The sequence below is a fragment of the Rhinolophus sinicus genome, chromosome 1 (assembly GCF_057876585.1).
Source record: "Rhinolophus sinicus isolate RSI-liver-muscle chromosome 1, RSI-T2T, whole genome shotgun sequence".
Lineage (NCBI taxonomy): Eukaryota > Metazoa > Chordata > Mammalia > Chiroptera > Rhinolophidae > Rhinolophus > Rhinolophus sinicus.
In genome coordinates, this window is record NC_142501.1 from 5,384,973 (window position 1) to 5,407,925 (window position 22,953).

General features: G+C 45.8%; 1 pseudogene; it reads left to right on the forward strand.

Annotated features, from left to right (window-relative positions):
* The first annotated feature begins 7,567 nt into the window (after positions 1 to 7,567).
* LOC148759000 (U6 spliceosomal RNA) lies at positions 7,568 to 7,667 on the forward strand (annotated as a pseudogene).
* The last annotated feature ends 15,286 nt before the right edge of the window (positions 7,668 to 22,953 follow it).

Genomic DNA, 22,953 nt, shown 5'->3' on the forward strand with positions numbered 1-22,953 from the left:
AAGATTCTGCTTCTTAAATACACATCAGTCAGCGAATGTAAGTATTTGGAATATCAACTCAGGGAGACAGCTCCAGCTCTCACTGCTCATGCGTCTGACACGGTTGCAGTTACAATGGGAAAGAGGAGGCGAACTTTGAAATGGCCCATTTCACTGACTCCCAGGTGTCCTGTTTGCTCTGAAACTAACTGGGGATCTGAAGTTTTAGGCTAGGAATGTTAGACCTTCTCAAGAATGGAAGCTAGCCAGCCCGGGACCAAACCACGAGAGACCACAGAAATTGTCCACTGTTCTTACCAAACATGTCCCTCGCTTGGCTGCAGTCGGACCCAGGTTCTGAAGGAGTGAGCCCAGCTTGCTTGCCTGTTTGTAGGGGAACCAAGACCAACCTACCCTGTCCCTTGTCTGCGCAGGTTTCCCAGTAAAAACGTGACTGGCAATTTTTATAAAGTATTCCCCTGACAGGGCAGCCTGCGTGCAGCAAGGAGCCCCGAAAGGGGCAGGCAGTCATGGTTGCCTAGAGGCAGGCAGGAGCTGGAATGCTGTGTCCTCTTACCAAACATTCCCCATGTTCCCCCCATCTGACCTGCAGCCACTGTGCAAAGAGAGGCCTTGGGTGTAGAAGATCCTGGAGTCCACAAGGGCCACAACTTCTAATCTGGAGGTGATTCTGCAGGATCCCCCTCACATCGCTGTGTTGTCTCTGAAATAGCGGGGCTGACTCTTTCGTATTCCGAAGCACTTACAAAGAAGAGTCAAAAACAGCTGCTTAAAATCACTCAGTAAATGGAATATTCCTTGCGTGGCTGCTGTTCATTTGATTGGGTTAAATTCACCTCACGAGGGGAACTTAAACATTTCTCTGTAGCTGGAGTGACACCTGCATGAGCGGGTTGCTGCTCTTCCTCCAGGAGCAAAGGCTATTTGCAGCTTACAAGTTGGCCTGCGTGGGCATCGTGGTCACCTGGGCATCAGGACCTAACTTCAGTTTTCCTGAAGCACAGTGGGAGTCTGGCTTGGAGATCCCAGCCCAACCCCCCTCCCACCCAGCGTGAGTTCCAGTCATTTAACTTGTGGTTTCCCTTGGGAACCTTTTCGTTTTTCCTTAAACACCCAGTTATGCAAACTTCAACTGGACTTTTTTTTGAAGGAGGGCGCAGCTCACAGTGGCCCATGCGGGGATCGAACCTGCAACCTTGGTGTTAACAGCATCACACTCTAATCAACTGAGCCAACCTGCTGCCCCCTCAACTGGACTTTTAAAAAAGGCCCAATGTAAACAAAGCAGGTGGTTTTAGCATATAGTGTCTTGATTATACCCCATCTGAGAACATGCATTTTTGAAAGTATTTAGAAGGATTTAGGCCTAAGAGCATGGGGGGAAGGGCAGTGTCTTCCCATCTTCCACCCCCCCACACTGCAAATTCTGGTGCTGCTGCTGCTGTGTGACCTCAGCTCCATTACACAACCGCTCCATGCCTCAGTTTCCCCATCAGCTCTCTGTGTTGGAGGATTGGGCTGTCTGCCCGGCTCTCTCCATCTGCGCACCAGTGACCTGGTGTCCATGTGTCAGGCAGGCTGGTCTTACTGTCAGCATTTCTCCATCGCAGCCAGACTCAGTCCTGGCTCGTGGGAAGCAGTGATTAACCGTCTTTTCCTCGGCGGAGGCATTTACCAGCCCGATCCCTCATCGCCTCTTAGTTTCCATGACTGGTATTTTCCAGGGTTGGCCCTGAACTACACACTAAGGTCTCTTCTTGAGACAGAACAATAGAAGCGCATTCTTGCTTCAGTGGTTTGAAGTTAGGTCACACGCCCAGGCTATCTACCAGTTAGGAAAATAAACACAGGCACGCCCACCCACCCCACCCTCCGCCCCCCCAAGGAAGGGAAGGCAGGCTGTGGACCCCGACACAATGCCTTTCTGTTTCATCACCTGTCCTGGGGAATAAAGGATCACTTTTGTGGGGGTGGGCGCTTAGCCGAGAAATAGGGGACAACTTGGCCCTGGACCCATGGGAAAAGGACTGATGGGCACTTCTCGCCTGGGGGGGGAAGGGACTGCTGCAGGACTTGGTCTGGTCTGGTGGGTGGAGGGCTCCAGGCCCAGGGCTGGCCAATCAGTCGCCAAGGACCTATTTGTGGCACCGAGAAATCTTGCCTCTTATGCCTTCCTCTGCTTGGAACTTTTTCTCCCTACACCTTCTCCCCACTTCTTCCTCCCCTGTCTCCTTCTTTTTCAGTCATATACTTATTTTTTCTTTCTTGCGCTGTTATCACTGCAGACAGGGTCTCTCTCCTGTTCTTGGGCTCCTTTCTCAGTGTGTTCTGTTCTTGTTTTATGAATGCAGCATCTTCTCCAATCTCGCTAAGGGCGAGGTTTTTGTGGTTGTTTTCTTGATGTGCTAGCTCTCACCCTTCCCTCAATTCTCGGTGACTGCAGGATTCTTCTTTTCTGTGTTTGCTTTGATCTCCCACATCAGAAGCTTTCCTCGAAGTCCTTGCCCCTTAGTTGTTCTTCACACTTGATAGCGAGGCTAGCGAGGCATAAACCAGCTGATTCAGAGCCCTGCACAGGAGGGCTTCAGTTTGGTGTGACCAGGCGAGTAGCGGCTCCTTAAATGTCAGGATATGGAAGGTTGGTCTCTGACTGATCTAGAAACCAATTTTTGGATTTCTCTCAGAGAGACCAGCATTCAAATCTGCTTCCAGCACACATGGCTTGGGTAAGCCACTACATCTTTCTAGGCCTCTGTTTTCTCCTCCAGAAGGAGAGCATTCTAGTTGCTGAGTGGCTAACCCTGCTCCCTCTGGTAAGTGTAGCAATGGCATTACACAGGCCCAGGTGGCCACAGGATACCACACTGTAACATACGTTTTTCATCTGACCACTGCTAACATTCAGGGGAGTTACACCAGGTCTGCAGGATCCAAGGGACCCCTGGGTACCCCAGGCCTGGGTGCCACTTTTAAACAATGCCAAGTTCTTCCTTTCTTGGTTTCATCCTTTGTCTGCGGCACAAGTCCCTCCCAGACCTCCTCCCTCCAGCCCTTCCTCAAGGACAGACCTTGTGTGCAGTTCCCCTAATTGCAATTTACCACATTTGCATATGGCTTTTTCATTCTAATTCCCTGAACCTAAGCAGCCATGTTGCCAGGGCAACCAAGAGCCGACTGGCTTGCTTACTCACTCACTTGGGGGCTTCTGGGAGAACCTGGCATTTCTTGGTCTGGCTCCAGCTGTGCAGTGGGCCCCCCTGAGAAGGTACAATCTGCAGTTTCCTCCTGCTGGTTTTGTCTGTTTCTCCACAAGGTCTCAGCGACCTTTATACATGCCCCAGACTCATTCGATTTCTCCCCGCTAACTCAGAGTTTGCAGCCCTCCTCCCACACAGTGAACCCCAGTTTTATCAATCCTGCCCTCACCCCCAGCTGGACCTCCTCTGGGGCTCTTGTGATGCTAAACGAGACCCTGCAAGCGGCAGGAGCACGGGTAATCCTCAGACTGTTACAACAGTTACGTGTTGTGCTCCAAGGGTCCCCGCTCTGTCCCAGGAACTCAGTCATGTTTGTGGAATCACCAAGCTCCGTGGGGTCCACCTCCTGCGTGGGTCTCAGCCCAGCCACTTCTCTCTCCCGGTCTCCCTCCAGCTACCAGCCTCTTGTGCTTGGAGAGGCAAATGCTTCCTTCCACTCACCCCTCTGCTTCTTCTCTTTCAAACAGTTTTAAATTGGTACCTCAGGTGAATCTAATGAGTTGTGGCTTAATGACAGGCCTTGGGTCATGACCTGCTCTGCTGAATGAATCAGTGAATCAATGCACTGAGGGACCTCCCAGCCTGTCACCCCCCTACAATCTAGTTCAGAGATGTAGATATTTAAAGCTTTTTCACAGCTTAATTAGGATAATCAGTGATGAAGAGCAAGGACAGATTGTGGTTAACAAGCCCATCACTAAACATCGGGCCGCTTTGAGCCACGAGCTCCACGCTTTTCCCTCTAGTTTTTAAGTAGCCCAAATGGCTTAGCTTTCCCCGCAGACCCCTTAGCAGAAGTGTGAATATGTTATGAAATTAACAGAGTGTGGACAGGGAGATCATGTGTAAGGGAGAAATTCAAGGCCAAGTGTATAAATTCTAGCTAACCTGGCCAAACTAGTTAGATGTGGCCTGCCAGACCACTGTGAGGACGTCCCCAGAATTTCTGCATCCTGGAAGCTTCTGACGCAGGAGTGGGGAGGAAAAAATGGGGAAGAAAAGCCCTTACAATAACTCTCCAGGTGACAAATTGAGTCCAAAAGGTCCCATTTCAAAAAGCTGAGCTCATTAACACTTTTGAGGGTGGGGAAAGGATTTAAACACCAAAAAGAAAAAAAAGAAACTCTGCCTTTTAATTCCAGCTCAGCTTCCTACCAGCTCTGCGACCCTGGTCAAGTTGTTTAACCACCCTAAGATGTCACTGTCTCACCTCTTGCTCAGAATCTGGTAGGTTCTCAGTAAAAATGATGGTTGAGATCCACATCCATCGATCAAAGAGGGATTGCGTGTAACAATGACTGTGATTGTACCTAAGATCCCCAGCTCACATGTACGAAGCCCCGACTGGGTGCCAGGCTGGGTGCTGTGCACAGCAAGACCACAGTGTGAGGCACGTGTCAGCTCCACCCCACCACCAGGAAGCAGGCTCAGAGAGTTGAAATGACTTTTCCAGACCCACAGAGCTGTCAAGGAAGTGGCTGCCCGAACTCAGGTCTGCCTCACTCCCAAGTCTCTGTGTTTTGACTTTGGTGGACTACCTGCTTGGAGCCATTTTTAAGTGATATATGCTGCATCTCCCTAAAGAGATGTAAATTTTACTCTATGTGCCTCCAACAGTGATACTAGCATCACCAAAAAAAAAAAAAAAAAAAAAAAGAGACAAGAAGAAAGAAAGACTCTCAATGATGCACAAAAGTCACACCAAGGTGTGCTGGGAGTGGAGTCCAAACCACTGTTGCTTGCAGCAATTTACGGCACTGCAAGTCATGTTACCTGTATTACTACTTTTTTGCTAAATGTACTACTCCTGCCATAAAGTATCATTACTGAACTTGAAGCAGACACAACACGATTGCCACCCATCTGTTTGGCGGAAGGGAGTTCGCTTACTTTTGAATCTTTCTGGAGCGAGAGTTGTTTTCAGGTTAGTTTTGGCGAGGGGACAAAGCCATAGTAAATAGTAATGGCCCCCAGGGCAGTGCACCATCTTGTGGCCCTGGGACAGCCTGGGTTTCTGGAAGTATTTCACAGAAGCAAACAGGCTCCAGGGCAGTGTTTTCATTGACTTGTGATACCCTATTTCGTCAGAGGTTTGGGGGTTTGTTTTGATTTACGCGGTCCCAGGAAAGGAATTCAAGGGTAAGGTCTGAGTGGATAAGCGGAGCCTCCACGCCTCCAACACAGCTGCCTTTGGGTGAACCCTGCACGGCTGATGCACCTGCAAGGATGGGGAGGGGGTGTGTGGGGGGGTGCGGGTGGACAGTGCAAACACTGCCATGACCTCGTCCCAACAGCAAGCCCGGGCCTTTGCAAAGAAGGGTACAGCATTTAGAAGGTTACACTTCATCGGTAATTAGTTCCAATGCCTTTAGACGTCATTTGCTTTTGCTTTCTTGGTTTCGTTTATTCCTACTTATACCTGCACACTGAGCTGTGCTGAGACCTGGGTCAGAGTCTGGAATCCTCTTCTTACTAAAGGTGCGAATGCGGCAAGACCTGGGCTTGGTTTCCTCAGGTGTCAAACAGAAATGAAAAAAAAAAAAAAAGGTAACTTTGTTGTGAGAATGAGAGATTTTGTAGATAAAATCTGCAATTCCTGCCATGACTCATGCGACCATCCTCACTAAAAAGCCTGTCCTACTGAGGACTTACTGGCCCTGCACTGGGCTGGGTGTTTTGCGGAAGACAAAAGAGAAAGGTATAGAATCCTCACTCCAGAGTAGCCGAAACCAGCTGTGAAGACATGGCTTCATACAAATAAAACGGGACAAAATGCGGCAAAAGGATTCTAACCTGAACTGGGTTTTCTCCTCGGCTTCTTGAAAATGAAACCCATTCCATATTTGGCACATACATTCCCCAACTCTAGTAACCTCCAGACTTCTTCACCTGGTCTGGACCACACCTACCCACCTTGTCTGACTTTAAAGAGAAGAGGGTGTGTCCTAGAAGAGGTATTTCTCACACACATGTTTCATCCTGGAGCCTGGCAACCTTTGCCAAAGATGACTCAGGTAAACAAGTTATCAAGCCGAGCTGCCAGTCGCTCTGCTATGATCCAGCCAGTACAGTCATGCCAGGTATCCAGCTCTACTCACCTGTGCAGCTTCCAGAAAACTCCCTGGCTTGTCTCCACTAGAATCGGGATGGGCGAGAAGGAGAACAACCAGCTTAGCTCTGTCCTCCTGGGAGGAGAAAGAGGAAAATTGTGAAAAGAGGAAAAGGAGAATCAATCATATGGATAAATATTAAAAGTGCCAAGTACTGGGTTGGGACTGAGAGGACGGCCAGGAACAGAGTAGAGGGGTCCTGGCCTCCGAAGGCGTACTGTCTAAAGGAAGCATCATAAACCACAAGATTACATAAATAACAAGACTCACTACATGTATGGTAAGAGCTAGAAAGGAAAAAAATGACAGGATATGATAAACTGTCATAAAGGGGACCTGATTTAAATTGGGGGAAGGGTCAAAATGGACACCTTAAAAATAATATTTAAACTAAGAACTACCGGAGTGGCAGTGAGCCAGGTGAAGGGGACCAGGATAAGCATATTAACCAAAGGAACAGCATGAAGGACTCCAAGGTGGCAAAGAGTTTGGAATGTGTGAGGACCTGACAAGAGGCCAATGTAGCTAGAGTCCCATAAGCAAGGGAGACAGTGGCTTGATGCTATTATCTGATCAACATAAAACTATAATATATTCTACTCCACGTAACACGCCCGCCATGTGGGGAGCGCTATGTGGGGAACTGAGGACCCATTCCACTTTGAGAACCTTGTTCAACCGTGACTGGCCAGGGTTTGAAGCCTGGCCTGCCTACTTTCGAGGCTGGTGGGAACTTTGCTTAATTCTTAGAACTTGGCCTCCTGTCTGTCATGTGGAGCTAACGACACTTGCCTCAGAGGATGGGGTTCTGAGTTGGTTGAGAAAATGTGTGGGACGTGCCCGGTATGGTGTTGGGCATTTGGTCGGCCCTCATTAAGTGGGAGTTAGTGCCCCCGTTCCAAATATCCCCTGCCGCCCTCGACTGGGGACCCCTGTGTCCAAAATAAAAAGGGTCATTGCTCTCTGCAGCTGGCACTGCTCACTTGCTTCCTAGCTTCCTCAGAAGTTGGGTGAGGGAGGAAGGTATTAGGTATTAGGGCCCTTTGGCAACCACCCCCTCCAAAAACAAACCAAAAAAACACCCAGAGGGTGTGGGAGACGTTATCTACTCTTCATTTAGAGGACGGAACTGGAGGAGAAGCTGGAAGGAAAGATTTTTTTTTAAAGGACAAGTCTAAATGTTTGAAAGACTACGTTATGTGCTTGATTTGGCAGCGCTATGCTAAAATTGGAACAACACGCGGAAGACTGCATGGCCCCCACGGGTGACATGCAGATTCGTGAAGCAGTTCACGTTTTTGGAATCCAGTCCAGTAGACAATGGAATAGCATCTTTAATTGCTGGAAGAAAAAAACACTCTGCCAACCTTTGTGAAGAAGATATTCTTCAGAAATGAATGCTAAACAAAAATGTCTTCAAGTAAAAGGGAAGAGAATTAGTCACCAGCAAATCATCCCTACAAGGAACCCTACAAGGTGGAAAGTTCTTCAGGAAAGCGACCCAGATGGAAGCACTGAACTGCAGGAAGGAATGAAGAACACCGAAAAGGGCAAATATTGGGTAATATTGATGATTTAAAACAATAATAAATGACTAAATGCTAAAATGCATAATCTCAATGACTCCAGGGCAGCAAAGGGGTTACGTGGAGCCCTGGAACATTTACCAAAATAGACCATACGCTGGATGGAGCAGGTCTCGACGAAAGGCTGACATCACACAGAGCATGTTCTCTGACCACAGTGCGATCAAGCAAGGAATGAACAACAGAAGAATAAGGACAGGATCCCCAAGTATTTGGAAATTAAGCAACACTCCGCTGAATAAACCCAGGGGTCAGAAGAGAAATCACAATGGATGTTAGAAGATCCATTGAACTGAATGATAATGAAAATAAACATATTGAAACGCAGGAGGAGCTGCTCAAGACGGGCTTAAGTGGAAACCTTAGTTTGAATACGTGAATTAGACAGTAAGGAGGTTGAAAACCAATACTCTAAGCTTCCGTCTCATAAAACTAAAAACAAAACAAAACACAGTAAATGTAACCTAAACAGAGTGGAGGGAAGAATGCAATCAAGAGTAGGAATCAATGAACTAGAGAATAGATGTACAATAGAAAAAATTCACAAAGCCACCTTAAGTGTTTGAAACGATTGATGAAAATGACAATCTCATCAAGACTGATTAAGGGGAAAAAACAAAAAAAATAACGTCCCCATTTTTTCATCCCAATATCAGAAATAAAAAGGGGCCATTACGACACGTCCCATGACATTTTATATGTAATAAAAGGATATTATGAACAACTTTATGGCAATAGAAGTGACAACCTGGATGAAATGAACACATTCTTTAAAAACTAAAATTTAACAAAACTAACACAAGAAGATATGGAAAATCCAAGGAACCCTATACAGTTAAAAATAATGAAATCTATGATTAAAAACCTTCTCACAAAGAAAACTTAAGATTCAGATGGCTTCACAGGTATTTTCCAAACATTTAAGGAAGAAATAATACCAATTTTATACAAACTCTTGTAGAGAACAGAGAAAAAGAGAACACCTCCCAACTCATTTTATTAGGCCAGCAAAACCCTGATATTAAAATTTCACAATGACATTACAATAAAAGAAATGTATAGGCTTATATCGCTCATAAACATAAATGAAAATCTTAAACAAAACATTTGTAGATCGAATACAGAAACAGTGAAAGGCTAATGCTTCATGACCAAATAGAGTTTTTTCCAGAAATTCAAGGTGTGTCTAATGTTTGAAAAGTCAATGTAATTTGCCATAGTAACAGAATAAAGGAGAAAAAAACATATGGCTATGCCCACTGATGCAGAAAATCATTTGATACAATTCAACACTTAATCATGATAAAAACTGTCAATCAATTAAAAAAAAAAAGAAACTTCCTTAATGATGTGATAAAGGGTATATTTAAAAACTAGACTGTTAATACAAATGAAACAATTAAGCATTTACCTCTTGTTGTCCACTATCACCACTCCTCTTCAGTATGGTACTGGAAGTCCTAGCCAGTGCAATCATGCAAGAAAAAGAAAAGGTATAAAGATTGGAAAAGGCAGGAAGTAAAACTGTTCTTCTCAAATGACATAATGACGTACACAGAAAACCCCTAAGAATCTATACACTATTACAATTAATAAATGAATATAGCAAGATCACTGGACAAAATGTCAACATATGAAATTGTTTGTTTCTATATACACACAACAAAGGAGTAGAAAACGAAATTAAAAAAAATTTACAATAGCATAAAATATAAAATACTTAGGAATAAATCTTTTGAAAGATGTGCAAGACCTATACTGAAAACTATAAAACATTGCTAAGAGAGATTAGAGAAGACCTAAGTAAATGGAGAGATATACCACATTTATGGATAGGAAAGTTTAATATTGTTATGATGTCAAGTCTTCCTGATTGCTTTATAGGATTCAATGAAATCTCAATCAAAATTTCAGCAGTGTTTTTGTAACGGACATTGCCAAACTTATTTGTATGGAACTGTGAACAACCTAGAACAACAAGGACTATTTTTAAAAAGAACAAAGTTGGAAGAGTTATTCCAGTAGCTATCAAGACTGACTATAAGGCAAGCATAATTAAGCAAAGGTAATTGAACAGTGTGATATCGCCATTAGAAAAGACACAGACCAACAGAATAGAATAGAGAACTCAGAAACAGACCCACACATACAATGTGTGATCAAAAATTATCGTAAATGTTTAAATTTAAAAAAATTTATTACAGTCAAAGACACATTGCCATTAATCCCCCTCAAAATATTCCCCCTCGCTTGAAACACACTTATCCCATTGTTCTTGCCCCTTTCTGAAGCAGTTCTGGAAGTCCTCTTTCGTGAGTGTCTTTAGTTGCGTTGTCGTGGCTGCCTCAATGTCCTGAATTGATTCAAAACGTTTACCTTTCACGGTCGTTTTGACTTTGAGGAAGAGCCAGAAGTCACATGGTGCCAGATCTGGTGAATAAGGTGGATGAGGACACACCGTAATGTTTTTATTTGACAGAAATTGCCGTACCAGAAGTGATGTGTGACACGGAGCCTTTCCGTTGTGATCATAAACTACGGTGAATGCTGCTGCCGAGTGTCATCCAATGGAAAGGGAGGGATCTTCAATACGGGAAGTGGTGCGTGGAACCTTAGTAACAGTGTGTGACAACTTTCAATTTGTTCAGTGCAGTCAGTTGGGTGTGAGTTACAGTTGAGAGACAGTGTGTTTTAAAGTGTGCCGTAAATCATCATCCATCGTGACAGCACTCCGTGTCACACATCGCTTCCGGTACAGAAACTTCTGTCAAATAAAAACATTATGGGGGCGGCCAGTTAGCTCAGTTGGTTTGAGCATGATGCTCATAACACCAGGGTTCCCAGTTCAATCCCCACATGGGCCAGTGTGAGCTGCACCCTCCACAACTAGATTTGAAACAACTACTTGACTTGGAGCTGATGGGTCCTGGAAAAAAACACTTAAAATAAATAAAAGTTAAAAACAAAACATGGTGTGTCTTCATCCACCAGATCTGGCACTGTGCGACTCCTGGCTGTTCCCCAAAGTCAAAATGATTCAGGACATCGAGGCAGCCACAACAGTGTAATTAAAGACACTATGAAAGAGGACTTCCAGACCTGCTTCAGAAAGTGGCAAGAACGATGGGATAAGTGTGTTCGAAGCGAGGGGGAGTATTTTGAGGGGGATTAATGGCAATGTGTCTTTTACTGTAATACATTTTTTCTATTTAGACATTCACCGTATTGTTTGATCACACCTTGTATATGGCTACTTAATTTACAAGAAGTGTACCTAAGCAAGACAGTAAAGGAAAGGATGGTTTGGTCAATAAATGATGCTGAATTGGATATCCATGAGGAAAGAAAGAAATCTTGACTCCTACCTCATAGCATTCACAAATATTAGTTCATGATGAACTATATTCCTAATGAGAAAGGTAAAACAAAAAAGCTTCCCAAAGAAAACATAGCAGAATATCTTCATAACTTTCAGATAAGCAAAGATTTCTTAAATAGGACATAAAAGCCATTAATTGTAAAAAAAAAAAAAAAAACCCACCAGATTGATAAATTGGACTTAATCAAAATTAAGAACTTCTGTTCATCAAGTGAAACCAATAAATGAGTGAAAATACAAGCTGCAGAGGATGTTTACATTGCATATATCCAGGAAAGGACTCATATCCAGAATGTATAAAGAATCTTTACAAATCCAAAAGAAAAAGACAAGCAACTGGATTAAAGATGGGCAAAAGACTTGAAGAGGTACCTCACCAAAGGGGGTACCCAAAGGACCAGGAATTATTAATAAAAGGAGCTCAGCATCATTAACCATCAAAAACAAATTCAAGTTAAAACCATAACGTATACAATTTGAAGAGGTGAAGAAAGTGCTCAAAGTCACGCGGCTAACTAGAATGGCTCAAATGAAAATGACTGATGACACCATATTGGTAAGACTGTAAGTGACTCTCCTGTGGTACTGTAAATTGGTACAACCATTTCGACCTACAGTATGAAGCAGACATTCCACTCCTAAATGTATACCCAGGAGAAATGGGTGCCCGTGTCCACCAAAACACATGGACAAGCATGAACATAACAGCTCTCACGTGATAAATAAATTGTTGCTTATTCACACAACAGAATACTACACAATGACAAAAAAAGAATGAACTTCTGATGTACCTGATAATATGGATGAAATTCACAGACATAATACTGAACAAAAGAAATTAGATACAGAAGAGTTAGACACAGAACGTCCTTTACAGGACGTTCAAGAATAAGCAAAATTGAAGAAAGGGTAAAGAAGGAAAAAAAAAAAAAAAAAAAGAATAAGCAAAATTGTGGCAGGAGTCAGGAGAGGCGTTGCCTCTAGGGGGCTGGGCACTGGCAGGGAAGGGCCAACGTAGGTGCTCGACAGAGGTCAGGTGGGCAAGGCTTGCAACACAGCTGGTCTAAGTCTTGGTCTGTGGTCCTTCTGCACCACGACAGCATGGAAACCTTGTGTGAGGAGCTGCTTCAAAGAACATTCCTCTGTCTCTTCCCTGTCCACCAACCAGCCTGTTGTCAGACAGTTGCCGAAGTCACTGGACATCCAGTTCTCACCACCTCGGGTCCTGATGGGGTCTGAGACTCACGGTACCGCTGCAGGCTAGAATGGGCTCCTCGTAACAGGGCAGCCTGTCATCTGTGTTGCAGTCTCGTTGTAACTGGCATCTGGGGCTACTCTTCTTTTCACTGTTTAATCCAAAAAGGGCTCATTGTTTTTATTGCTCTTCTGTTGGGCTTTGTGCTTGCCAATTCTTACACATGGAAAGTGGCTCATTCACATTCCAGAAGGAAAGAAGGGGTTGGAAAGGGATCCGGTATTCACTGCAAGCTGACTGTCTGCAGAACACTGCCCCGTGCATCGTCCATAGAACTAAATTCACTTGCTACACATTGCCCCCAGTTAGGGTGGCCCATGGCCACTTTCTGTATTTAATACTTTGTTCATATTATCCTCTCCGCCTGTTGTCTGGGTTGCAGCCTGCCAGTCAGCAGAGATTAGAAGAGCAGAATGTCCAAGGCAAGTCCTTAGGAATTAGTCCTCCTGACTCTGCAGGACACCAGCCAGAGTGGTTCCAAGAAGGTACGGTCATGACTGTCCCGTAGAGGCTGTCCTCTCCATCGATGGAGGGAAGTGTGGGGACGAAGGCGCTGAGCACGCAGGAGGGGGTCTGGAGTCTTGTTATCAGCATAGTTTTCCCCACATGATGACGGGGAGGAGAATGGGGAAGGTGAAAAGGTATCAGGTACCGTGCTAGGAGCTATCGTGAATAGCATCTCATTCCCCATATCAAGCTCAGAGAGGTTTAGCAACCTGCCCACATCACACAGCTTGCCAATGGCAGAGCCAGAACTCAAATCCAGGCCACCTGGCTCCACCATTGCACTTGGGCTGTTAGGATGAGTTGTCAAGGCAACTGTGCCCCTGCCCAGCCTCAGGGTGACCATGGTCACCTCTGGCTCACTCAGGAGAGATTCCGTAAGACCCACTGAGTCAGGCACACGCACGGCCAGTCAACAGGGTGGCCTGGCTTCTGTCCACCTTTAGTAAAACTGAGTCAGGCACAAGTACGGCCAGTCAACAGGGTGGCCCGGCCTCTGTCCACCTTTAGTAAAACTCACTTCAAGGGCCCCCAGAGATGACAGCGAGTATGTATGAGGTCCTGGCCAGAGGAAGCCTTTCTCTGGCTCCCGTCTGTCACCAGCACAGTTAGAGCACCAGGCGTGCAGTCACCCCCTCGTCTTCCTCCTCTCCCGGAGCGAGATTGCTTCTTTCTCTTTCCTCAGTGCCCCTGTGGTACAATGGTACCTCCTCCCCCACCGACTGACAAGCAAAATTGTGGCTGATGATATAATATGACTAATAACGAGGAAGCAGTGTGAATACCTGGAGGCCAAAGATAAAATAAAACGGTGATGACAGTCGCTGCTGCCGCTGAAAGCCTACATTTACGGTGTTCCTTCCCGAGGCCTGTGGGCTGGCTGGCAGGGGGTGGGGGTGCCCGGTGCTCCAGCTCCAGCCGCTGTCCTGCTGCTCAACAAATGCCCGTCTGCTCTGGGGACACAGCTCTGCTCGCTCATCAAATTATAGAAAACTCGGGATGGCTGTGGAGCGTCGGGTAGCAAGTCAGCATTTGCACAAGAGACACCTCCTCGGAGAGGTCAAAACACAATTTACTTTGGTAGGAGGTAGATAAACCAAAACGTGGAAGCTACTACGAGATCCCTCGACTACAAAAACAAAACAAAACGAAAAACCCCAGCAGAAATTGGCCCGGGGCATGTTCTGTAATACAAAAGTGTTACAATGTTCATTTTCAGGTGACTTCTTTTTACACTAACTTTTAAAAAATGGTGGTAAAATATATGTAACATAAAATGTACCATTTGAACCATTCATAAATGTCAAGTTCAGTGGCATTAAGTACATTCACGGTGTGCAACCATCTCCACCGTCCATTCATCCACAGAACTTTCTCATCTCCCCAAACTGAAACTCTGTCCCCATTAAACACTGACGCCCCCCTCCCACAGCCCCTGGCAACCACCATTCTTCTTTCTGTCTCGATGAATTTCACTACTCTACTTCAGATAAGTGGAATCATACAGTATTGGTCCCTTTGTGACGGGCTTATCTCTTTGAGCAGAATGTCCTCAAGTTCCATCCATGTGTCAGAAGGTCCTTCCTTTTTAGGGCTGAGTAACATTCTATTGTATGTATACAATACATTTTGTTTATCCACTTATCCGTCAGTGGACACCTGGGTTGCCTCCACCTTTTGGCTATTGTGTCAGGTGATTTCTATGATGATATTCTCTTCATTTTTCACAAAATTATTTATAATTTATGGCTCATTTTAACTGAGGGTCTGAGACAACTTCCCTTAAAAAAAACATTCTTTAGAATGGGATAAACTAAGACAATGGAGATCAGAAACAAGGTGGAAGGTAAAGTTAAAATTTAAATGTGAAGTATTAATCAATTGGACATTCAGTATAGATTTGAGCTTCCCAACAGCCAAAGTAAAAAGGGGTATGTTAGTTCTCAGGATTCTAAAAGCCTATGATATTTTTATTAGCAAAGTTAGCAGAGTTAAATTATAACCAACTCATCGGGTCTCTCTTTGAGAATTTATTTCTCTAAATATTTGTGAAGTTGAAATGAGTTTTATCTAAAATGAGTTTTATCTTGGTGCATAGACAGAAAATTAACAAAATAAAAGTGATGAAAACAAAACTTAGTCCAGCAAGTTTGTGACAGACAATGAAAGAAACTGGCTTCTTCTGGGTCTGAAAGACCCTCCCCCGCCCCTGCATACCATTCTTTACATTACCTTGTGGGCCACTGAGTGTGTTGTTCACTGTATCTCTGGGCCTGACTCTACACCTGTGGTATGGAACATATGCAATCAATCTTCGTTGAAAATAATAATAAAAAAAAAGAGAATGAAGAGTAAAGTGACGTTTACTGAGAGGCTACAAAAGCAGGTCCCCAGGGAAGGAGGAAAAGAGCCGGAACAGACATTTCTGAGCCCAGACTTGGGCCAGGCACTGTGCCGTTTTCCATTCACCATCTTGCTTCCTGCTCACAAAAGCCCGGCAGGGTAGTTATTATTAGGCCCATTTTTCAGATCAGAAAACTGATACAGATGAAGAAAACTCTTAGGAGGATCTTGTAATGAGTTGGGGAAAAGCACTAGACGTTGGGTTTTGGTCCAACGGGGAGAAGTGCGGAAAGTGTCCTTTTCCAGTGATGAAATGCCAGACCCGCCCCCCTGGAGAACTGGGAGCGGCCTCGCCGCTAACTCCATCTGGCACACACGTCCCACGGAGGGGCCTGCCCGGGCAGTATGGCCCTGTGTTCACTTGGTTATTCCTGTGCTTTTTTTTTTTTTTTTTTTATTTCAGGTATATTTGGATACAGGGATTTGTAGATAACAAAGGTTCCATCGATATTTATCAAATTAAACTGAATGTTGTTTGCAAGGAGGAAAGATTGGTTCCCCGATGCCAGAGTTTATCAGGAGCTTAGATGGAAGCAGTCTGTCCTTTCCGGTTGTAGGGGGAAGAGCCGAGGAGGGCTCCAGAGGGAGAAGCAGCTCTGTCGAGTCCTACCCTGGGCAAGTTTCTTAACTTCTGAGGCTCAGGTCGTCGTCTGCAAAATGGTAACAGTGACACTGACCTCGCAGTGTTCGCTGGAGGTGGTGTGCGTTAAGGTGGGGACATTTCTCTAAAGAGAGTCATCCTGCTCCAGGAGGGGTCGTTTCCTTTCCAATCTCCGTTAAGACTCCGTGAACACTGGTAGCCTCCATCTCTGCGCTCCACGTGCCTGTCGCCTGTCACACACTCACCCTGCCTCTCCCTAAACACCTGTGGCATTGAGGCCCCGGGTGCTAACTCACCAAGCCTCGCCTTAAATCCAGCTGCAAAGACCCATGTTCTGGGGAGCTGGTCTCAGTCTTCCCATCATCGTGTAACTCACAAGGTTGGCAGGAAAGCCACAGACTGATCTAATAAACATTCTCATGTTACCCTAGGTTACTATTCCCTGCCACATTTATGTGGCGTAAAAGAAACAAACAAAAAACTCGTTTTTTTCCTCCCATGGAACCAAAGAAATCTGGAATGTGGCAAATCCCCAGCCATCTGAAATTCCAGTCGGATTAATTATGCTGGAATGGATTTCTTCCTGTTCACCAAAAACACTAATATTATCAACAATAAGTCACCATCGGCACAGGCCAGAGTGGGTTCTCCAGGGACCTCCATGCTATCAGCATGTGGTCCTGGGATGCCAACCGCATTCTCTGCTGTGATCTGGGATTGGGGGCTGATGTGCTCAGGTTTCCAGGGTGATGCTACTGGAAGGGTCTTATTAGTTCCTAATGGTAGAGGCTCAGGAGAAGCAATTTTAACCCGGGGTCTCTGCTAATCACGGAAGCAAGTCAGAAATAGTTCTTTTGTGCACATCCAAACTCTTCATGCTGGGGTGGCAGGCTCTTTAGAGCAAGAATTAAGCACCTGCGGTGTGCGCAGCAGTGTACGGGCAGAGGAAAGGCTGTCCAGGACGGTGCGTTCTTGGGAATCTGAAGATTTCTTCTAGGCTCTCTCTGACTTGGTCCACAGCCCAGTTTGCTGGCTACTCAATAGATGGGCTGAAATAATTCACCCACAAAGGCGCACGAAGTGGGGCAAGGTGCCGGGGACTGAGACTGACTCGGTGCTGCCAGTGAGGGACTTGGTGACAATACAGCGACAGGGTCAGCGTTGCTGCTTGAGGCAGCCATTAGAGTTGGCCCTGCTAACTGCTTAGATTCCCCATGTGGACAAGGGAACTTGGCCACCACCCCAAGAGGCTTGTAGGGGTGCCAGATGGCCGCTTTTGTTCTGTGACATTTCAATAGTTTCTGGGTCCCACCCTCCAAGTGACTCCCTTTTCCTTGACCCAGTTCCATGCCCCTGTGACCCCTGCCACTCCCCTTTCTCAGCTCCACAAGGGGTGCCCACCTCTTCCCCTTCTACTTGTCGCTTTTCTTAATAGTGTTGCCCAAAGCCAGGGTTCCGGGGCCGATTTTAGGGGTATGTTGGAAGAAAAGAGTACTACAGGGAGGGCGCCAGCTTTCCCCACAGCTTGGGGTTCTGTACTGTGTGCTAAGGTAATCCCAGGCTCACAGGCAAATGGTCACAAGCTGCTCACACACAGACTGTGTGCTTTGTCCCCGAATTTTCTGCAGAGGGAGAGAGAAAGTAAGAGGGAGGGAGACCAGTGGTGTGAGTAGTTATTCCACTGCCCCTTGAAAACAACCCTGAGCCACCCCTCCACTCCTGCTCCTCAGCACCGGTGGCTGCGTGTGCGAAGACTGTGGAACAGCAGACTGGGGAGAACAGACTTGGAACAGCAGACTTGGCAATCTGTGCCTCACAGAGGAGGCTCCAGAGTCCCAGCATGGTGGTGGTGATGGAGGGTAATTTAGAGAATCAAAACTAGTTTGGGGAGCATTTCTCTTTTCCCAGCACCCAAAGCACTTGGTCCAACGGCACCAGGGCCCATGACAGGGCACACCCACTCCAGATGAAAGCCGTCTGAGCGATGGCCTAGCTCTCTGAAGGCGGAGAGCCCCCAGGGTGGGGTTGCCGCGGTTCCCCAGCACCGTGGCTGATTAGGGCTCAGCCTGGGCACAGGTGCATCAGACCCCAAGTGAACGCATGGCCATGTGGACCATTGAGGGGGGGTTAAGGGAGAGGAAATGGAGGCTGGTTTTCCAGAAGTGTCTCCAAAACCCAAAGGGGGAATGGCCCGAGCCCCAAGGGAAACCCTTGACTCTTTCCAGCCTCAAGGCAAGAAGACATCTTGACTTCAACAACCCTGGCAGAGCCTTGGTTCCAAGGAGCAGCCTCAGACTTGACCCAACAGAGCCATCAGGCAGCAGCAAGGGCCACCAGGCTCTCAGGCTGAGCTGTGACCAGGTGTGGGTGCAGACCTGGCGCTGGTGGCTCCTCTCTGGCAGAGGCCAGCCTGGGAGCTTCCCAGGGGAGTGGGCGGAGGGCTCCCCAGGCCTCATTAACACCTTCTCTGGGTGACTTACCTGCATGCAATTAATTATGCAATTATCCAGGCTGGGTGGAGAAGAGCAGCCATCAAGCTGTCAAGATGGGCCATGGGATAAGAGTCTTTCCTCTCCGCAGAGTGGAGAACATTCCTTTCTAATTTCTAAATCCCATCTGGCCATCGCAGTTAAAGCAACGTCCAGTCACTCCTGTGGGGTTGGCCCAGCTGAGCTGTGTATTTGCCGTTTTAAAACCTTAATGTAGTTACAGGAGTACCCATCACGCAAGCACTTTTTATCATTATTACTGCTTCACTCCCCAAAGTTGACAGTATTAGCATAATATGGTAGCATGGAATTTGAAGGGGACACCGTGGTCCTTGGTTCAGGTCAGAGGTCGGAGGTCAGGGGGTGAGGCAGATGGAGAAAGCTGACATGGCCCTTCATCTCTGTCAATCCTGACCAGCTAGAGAGACTTTGCTTCAGGGAGGACAATCTGTGAAGTGCACAGAGGATCCCAGGGAGGGGAGCCCAGTGCCTCAGGCCTGGTTTGGGGCAGAAGTTTGGCCAGACCTGGTTTGGCTAAAGGTGTAGTTAGTACGGGAGAAGAGGAGGGCAAGGAGGGGTTGGTTTGGGTTAGATCTCAGAAGGAACTCCTCATGCCGCAAGACTCTAGAATGTTCGAATTCTTGAGGGATCCAGAAGCCCCATAGAAACTCTTGGGTCTTCGACTCCCACTGCCAGCTGCCCACACTGGCTGCTGCACTGATATTACAGCTACCAGATGGCTTGAAGGTCCTGTGTCTGTTTGCAGTGTGTAGAAATTAGTTGGTGTGGCTGCCCTAACAAAATACGAGAGACTGGGGGACTTAAACCACAGACATTGATTTCTCCCACGTCTGGAATCGGGGAAGTCCAAGATCAAGGACTTGTAAACATCCACCTTCTGGAGGACACCTATGTGTCCTCACATAGTGGAGAGAGACCGATCTCTGGTGACTCTTCTTATAAGGACACTAACCTTATCAGACCAGGGCCCACCCTTATGACCTCATTAAACCTTAATTCCTTCTGTAAGGGCCCGTCTCCAAATACAGTCACATTGGAGATTAGAGTGTCAACATACGAATTCTGGGGGAAACACAGTTGAGTCCACAGCACAGAGCCTCCGTATTTTTCCATCCAATAACTATTTCCTGAGAGCCTGTCTGTGCCAGACACGGTGCTGGGGGAAACTCGGAGATGACACAGGTGAGTCCCTGCCCTCCAGGTGCGCCCTGTCTGGCAGGGGACAGACGCGTGAAGGGACATTTACAATATAGTTCAGCAAGCCCGTCCCACGTCAAGATCCCACGTGTACAACAGAGAAGGGCAGGACTGATCACACCTGGGAAACTAAAGGGAGTATCTCAGAGACATTAGCACGTCTTTTCTAGAGCGTGAAAAAATAACGGTAACATATGCTTACCGTAATATTTACCATTTTAAACACTCCTAAGTGTACGATTCAGTGACACTACACATGTTCACTATCTATACCCAAACCTTTTTCATCCTCCCCAGTGAAAACTCTGGTGCCCATTAAACACTAACTCCCTATAACCTGCCCACCACAGCCCCTGGAAACCTCTATTCTACTTTCTGTCTCTATAAATTTGCCCATTCTAGTTACCAATTATAAGTAGAATCATATAATATTTGTCCTTGCGTGTCTGGTTTATTTCATTAATGAGGTCCACATATCAAAATATCATTCTTTTTTATGGATGAATCATATCCCACTGTATGTATAGACCACATTTGCTTATCCATTCATCTGTCAATGGACACTTGGGTTGTGTCTACCTTCTGGCTATTAGGAATAATGCAGCTATGAACACGGGTGTACAAATATCCATTTGAGTCCCTGATTTCAATTCTTTTGGACCTATACCTAGAGCAGTTGGCATTTTATGCCGGGTATGGTAGGGTCAGGAGACGTTCACAGGTAGACAAGGCGGAAAGGGTATCGTTCCTAGTCAAGGGATCTGCGTATATGACTCAGAGGCCTGTACATCCAAGGCTAATGAGTTTTGTGTGTCTGGACCCTGTGTAGAGTGGGTGGAGGAGGGGTGGGAAGTAAGTTTGGGGCCTAGACATAAAAGGTCATGAAACCACATTAGGAGGTTGGTGTGGAGACCCCCGAAGGATGGAGACCAGGAACGGCTCCGTCCAGTCTGGGTTTGGGAAAGATAATCTGGCAGCCGTGGGAAGGACTGGATAGAGAGGGGAGGAGACACAGAGGAAATGACTCAGCAGTATGTGTGTGTAGGGGGCGTGACCTGAGGGGAATGACAGAAGGAGTGAAAGAATAAATGAACTAACAAGTAGATGGAAGGAATGGGACCACATGGTGCAGGGTTTTGCAAAGGAGGTGGAGGAGTTGGGAGCAAGTGTGCTTTACTCTGAAGGAGCACATTACCAGGAAGAAGCAGGATCCAGAGGCCAAGGCAATCAGAGTGAGAGAATTTAGAAAGGCTTGTCGACTGGTTCCAACCAGCAAGAGACCTCTGTTTATTTCACGCAGCACCAAACCCACCAACCAGAGGAGAGCTCACAGAATCATAGCACTGGACTCTCAGTGCCTGCAGAAAATCAACAGGGGACAAGCCAGAGTGACATTTATCTGCAGGGAGGTCTGAATGATTCAAAGTAATCAGTTAGTCTGACTGGTACCATTGACCCCTTCCCATACATAATTTCATGCGTAATTATGATACCATTGCTTGGTTAAGTGACACTGATTCATGCAGGAGCTGCCACAAATATTATAAACCAGCTGTGTTAAAAACAGATCACTCCTCATCATGTGCCAAAGCCTCCTAAGGCTTCATCATGTTTAATAATTAACTTGTGACACCTTGAACTTGCAGGGGACACCGTGCATCACAGCTGAATTCTCCAAATGGTATGCAGTTGCCCTTTATCTTCTATGCTACTTCCTGTCACCAGGGATACTGATTTGATTGAAGCAGTCATGTTGAGCTGCATTATTTCCTGTGCTCTGTGCCCTGCGCCTGGCAGCAATTCCCAGGGAACCAGGCAACCCAGATGCAGCTACTCTCAAGACTGAGACCAAGGGGACATGTGAGGCACGTACATCTACACTCAATTATGCCTTTTTGTAGGGAAACATGAGAAAATAACAGGATCAACCCTCTCTCTATGCTCTCCAAGAAATACATAAACCAAGAGATACATTAGTGAGCACTAATTTAAAAATGTATGCATACACATACACGTACACCCCCCCACACATACAGTATCAGTCTCGTAGGGCTGCTATAACAAATTACCACACCCCAAAGCAATCTATAGATTCAATGCAATCCCCATCAAAATACCAATGGCATTTTTCACAGAACTAGGAGAAATATCTTAAATTTTATATGGAATCACAAAAGACCCCAAGTAGCCACAGCAATCTTGAGAAAAAGAACAAAATTGGAGATATTATGCTACCTGATATTAAACTATAGTACAAGCCTACAGTAATCAAAACAGCATGGTACTGGTGTAAAAACAGACACATAGATCAATAGAACAGAAGAGAGAGTCCAGAAATAAACCCACGACTATATGGTCATTTAATCTGTGACAAAGGAAGCAAGCATTTACACTGGGGTAAAGACAGTCTATTCAAAAAATGGTGTTGGAGGGCAGCCGGTTGGCTCAATTGGTTAGAGCACGATGCTCTTGGCAACGGGGTTGCCGGTTCGATCCCTGCATGGGCCACTGTGAGCTGTGCCCTCCACAACTAGATTGAAATAACTACTTGACTTGGAGCTGATGGGTCCTGGAAAACCACACTTAAAACAAATAAAAGTTCAAAAAAAAGTTGTGTAAAATGATTTAAATAAACAAAGGGAACTTATATTTAAAGAATCATAGGGAAACTTTTAAAAGAAATGGTGTTGGGAACACTGGACAGATATGTGCAAAAAAATGAAACTGGACCACGTTCTTATGCCATATACAAGAATAAACTCAAAATGGATTAAAGGCTTAAATGTAAGACCTAAAACCATAAAACTCCTAGAAGAAAACATACGCAGTAAACTCTCTGACATCGCTCTTAGTGATATTTTTTCTGATCTATCTCCTTGGGCAAGGGAAACAAAAGAAAAAATAAACAAATAGGACTACATCAAACTAAAAAGTTTTTGCACAGCAAAGGAAACCATCAACAAAACAAAAAGACAGCTTACTGAATGGGAAAAGCTATTCGCCAACGATACATCTGATAAGGAGTTAATATCCAAAATTTATAAAGAACTCATACAAATCAATACCAAAAAAAACAACAACAACACAATCCAATTAAAAAATAGGCAGAGCACCCGAATAGACATTTCTCTGAAGAGGACACACAGATGGC